General features: G+C 48.4%; 1 pseudogene; it reads left to right on the top strand.

Annotated features, from left to right (window-relative positions):
• The first annotated feature begins 2,562 nt into the window (after positions 1-2,562).
• LOC109563486 (inositol-3-phosphate synthase 1 pseudogene) lies at positions 2,563-3,753 on the top strand (annotated as a pseudogene).
• The last annotated feature ends 395 nt before the right edge of the window (positions 3,754-4,148 follow it).

Genomic DNA, 4,148 nt, shown 5'->3' with positions numbered 1-4,148 from the left:
AAGACAGACAGGCAAGAATATCCAATGAAGTAAAGAAAACCTCACCAATAAATGGTGCTGGAAGAACTAGACAGCTACATGTTTAAAAAAAAATGAAATTAGAACGTTCCCTAACACCATACACAAAAATAAACTCAAATGGATTAAAGACCTAAATGTAAGGCCAGAAGCTATAAAACTCCTAGAGAAAAACATAGGAAAACATTCTTTGACATAAATCACAGCAAGATCCTCTTTGACCCACCTCCTAGAGTAATGGAAATAAAAACAAAAGGGACCTAATTAAAATTAAAAGCTTTTACACAGCAAAGGAAACAATTAATGAAGTTAAAAGCCAATCCTCAGAATAGGAGTTGCAAGCAAAGCAACTGACAAAAGATTAATCTCCAAAATATACAAGCAGCTCATGCAGCTCAATATCAGAAAAACAAACAACCAATCAAAAAATGGGCAGATCTAAACAGACATTTCTCCAAAGACACAGATGGCTAACAAACACACGAAAAGATGCTCTACATCACTCATTATTAGAGAAACGCAAATCAAAACTACAATGAGGTACCACTTCACATCGGTCAGAATGCTGCTGCTGCTGCTGCTAAGTCGCTTCAGTCGTGTCCAACTCTGTGCGACCCCATAGAGGGCAGCCCACCAGGCTCCCCCGTCCCTGGGATTCTCCAGGCAAGAACACTGGAGTGGGTCGCCATTTCCTTCTCCAATGCAGGAAAGTTAAAAGTGAAAGTGAAGTCACTCAGTCGTGTCTGACTCTTAGCGACCCCATGGACTACAGCCCACCAGGCTCCTCCGTCCATGGGATCTTCCAGGCAAGAGTACTGGAGTGGGGTGCCATTGCCTTCTCCACTGGTCAGAATGGCCATCACCAAAAAATCTACAAACAATAAATATTGGAGAGGATGTGGAGAAAAGAGGATGTGGAGAGGATGTAGAGAACCCTCTAGCATTGTTGGCGGGAATGCAAATTGATACAACCACTATGGAAAATAACATGGAGATTTCTTTAAAAACTAGAAATAAAACTACCTTATGACCCAGCAATCCCATTACTGGGCATATACCCTGAGAAAACCGTAATTCAAAAAGACACGTGTACCAAACTGTTCACTGCAGCACTATTTACAATTGCCGGGACATGGAAGCACCCTACACATCCATCGACAGATGAATGGACAGATGTGGTACAAATGTACAACGGAACATTACTCAGCTGTAAAAAGAAAGGCAATTGAGTCAGGTGAACTGAGGTGGATGAACCTAGAGCATGTTATATAGAGTGAAGTTAAGTCAGAAAGAGAAAAACAAATATCCTATATTAACACATACATATGGAATCTAGACGGAGAAGGCAATGGCACCCCACTCCAGTACTCTTGCCTGGAAAATCCCATGGATGGAGGAGCCTGGTAGGCTGCAGTCCATGGGTTGCGAAGAGTCAGACACGACTGAGCGATTTCACTTTCACTTTTCCCTTTCCTGCATTGGAGAAGGAAATGGCAACCCACTACAGTGTTCTTGCCTGGAGAATCCCAGGGATGGGGGAGCCTGGTGGCTGCCGTCTATGGGGTCACACAGAGTCAGACACGACCGAAGTGACTTAGCAGCAGCATGCAATCTAGAAAAATGGTACTGATGAACCTATTTGCAGGGAAGGAATGGACCCAAAGGTGAGGACAGTCTTGTGAACAAGGAGGGGAAGGAGAGGGTGGGACACATCCAGAGAGTAGCACTAACATATACACACCAGCATGTGTACCACAGCTAGCTAGTGGGAAGCAACTGTGTAGCACAGGGAGCTTAAACGGGTGCTCTTGTGATGACCTAGAGAGGTGGGGTGGGGGGAGGTGGGAGGAAGGCTCAGGAGGGAGGGGATATATGTATACTTAGGGCTAATTCATATTTTGTGCAGCAGAAACCAACACAACATTGTAAAGCAATTATCCTCCAATTTAAACACACACACACACACAAAGGGACTCGTTTTCATTGAAATGCCCAGATAAAATGTTTCATACAGTCTTAGGTCTAGAAGGATATGTTTGAATCAAACCAAGTTGAACTTAAACTCTTATGTGTTATCTCCTTAAATTAAATATATATATATATATGTTTTATGATTAACTTTATAGCTCTATTAAAAGTTTTATAGAAAGTTTTACTTAGCCACGTGCTGCTGTCCCCGCCGACTCGGCACCATTCCTCATGATGGATGAAAACCGAGCTCAAGGTTGAGAGCCCGCTGCAGTCTACAGCCGGACGCCATGGACTTATTAAGTACTGGATCACATTTGTCAACCACGAAGCCAGGTCCACGTGCTTCGCCCTCCAGGCCGCCCAGCAGGTGCCCCAGCTCGGGGTCCTGCTCCGCTGGGACAGGAACAACCGCTCCAGGCTGAGCCCTGCCATGCTGGACTGCACCTTTCCTGGGCCACCTGCACCTGCCTCAAGGAGGCCAGCTACAACCACTGGCTGACGCTCACGGCCCTCGTTAGCCTGAGCCTGGACAATGAGGGCCAGGAGCTATTCATGACCTTCAGCTCACTGCCCATGGTGGTGCTCGACGACCACCTGTTCTCCGACTCAAGCATGATCATCTCTGAACCTGCAGGAGGTGACACGGCACTCACAGGCTCTGCAGGAGCTATTCTGGCCGCTCTTGGAAACTCTGGGCCCTTGCTGCTCTGTCTGTATCCTCCGAGTTCCTCTCAACTAACTAACCAGAGCGCGCACGCCGATGTCGTCACCCCGGGCACGCGCGCGCACGCACCAGCCGGAGGAGACGTCCCCATGGTGTGGACCGCCAACCCTGAGTGCTTCTGCAAAGTGCTCCTGCGTCTCAATGACACCGCTGAGAGCCTGCTGCGCACCGTCCAGCTGGGCCTGGAAGTGTTGCCCTCCATGCTGTCCAGGGTGGCCAGCATCTTGAAGGGCTGTGCTTTCCTCGGTGGGTACTCACAGACCACGCCACTGCCTGGTACCCTGGAGCTCACTTGGCAGTGCGGTGTTTTTGTGGGTGGAGACGACTATCAGTCGGGCTAGACCAAGGTCAGGTTCGTGCTCACGGACTTCCTTACTGTTTCTGGCCTCAAGACCTTGTCCATCGTGAGCTACACCTGGCAGCAATGACGGGCAGAATCCGTCGGCGCCAACACAGTTCCATTCCAAGGAGGTGTCCAAGAGCAGCGTGGTATACGATGTGCTGGTGCACGGTGACGCAGCGCTCTACTTGCAGGGCAAGGAGCCGGGTCACTGCATGGTCATCAAGCACGTGCTATACGTGGGTGACAGCAAGCGTGTTCTGGATTAGTATACAGCAGAACGGATGCTAGGTGGTACCAACAGGCTGGAACTGCACAACACATTCGAGGACTCGCTCCTGGCCAAGCCCCTCACACCGGACCTGGAGCAGCTGCCAAACCATGCCAGCGCGTGATCTTCTGCACAGATGTCAACCCAGAGCTCCAGAGCTTCCATCTGGTGCTGTCGCTGTGCAGCTCTTCCGCCAGCACCAACTGCATTGAGAGTACCTTCAGAGTCTGCGTGGGGCTTCCACTGTAGAACCATGCGCTTCTGGAGCGCGAGATGAAGCGCCCTGTCCTCGAGCGAGTTGGGCTTGTGGCCACTGCCCGCCGTGTGCCTTGTGAGAAAGGAGCAGTGCCCGCCTCCCCCAATGGCTTTACTGGTGACACCAATGGGCACTCGCAAGCTGAGGCACCCCAGATGCCCACCACCACCTAAGGCCATGACCATACAGCTCCCCCGTAACTACTCCTATCCCCAGTGCTCCTCAGGCCCCCAGAAGAAATAAAGCTAGTGCCATCCCAGGGACAGAGGAGCGTGGCCGGTTACAGTCCATGGGGTCACAAAGAGTTGGGCACGACTGAATTGACTTAGCAGGTATTATAAAAAAAAAAATTAAATTAAATAAAAAGTTTTACTTAGTAAATCAGTAGGTTTATGATAATAAAAACCAAATGTTTAAGTTCTTTAATCAAAACACAACTTGCTTGATTTTAGTATTTTATCCATAACAAATAATACCAGGTTAACAAAACAGAAGTTTATTCCAGCTATATTGTTATGTGTGTGTGTGAAACATATAAAAAACCAAAAAAAAAATTCTGTAGTCACAA

Source organism: Bos indicus, chromosome 9 (genome assembly GCF_029378745.1).
Source record: "Bos indicus isolate NIAB-ARS_2022 breed Sahiwal x Tharparkar chromosome 9, NIAB-ARS_B.indTharparkar_mat_pri_1.0, whole genome shotgun sequence".
In the NCBI taxonomy this organism is placed as follows: Eukaryota; Metazoa; Chordata; class Mammalia; order Artiodactyla; family Bovidae; genus Bos; species Bos indicus.
The sequence above is the reverse complement of the archived record's forward strand: the minus strand, read 5'-3'. Positions and strand labels throughout refer to the sequence as shown.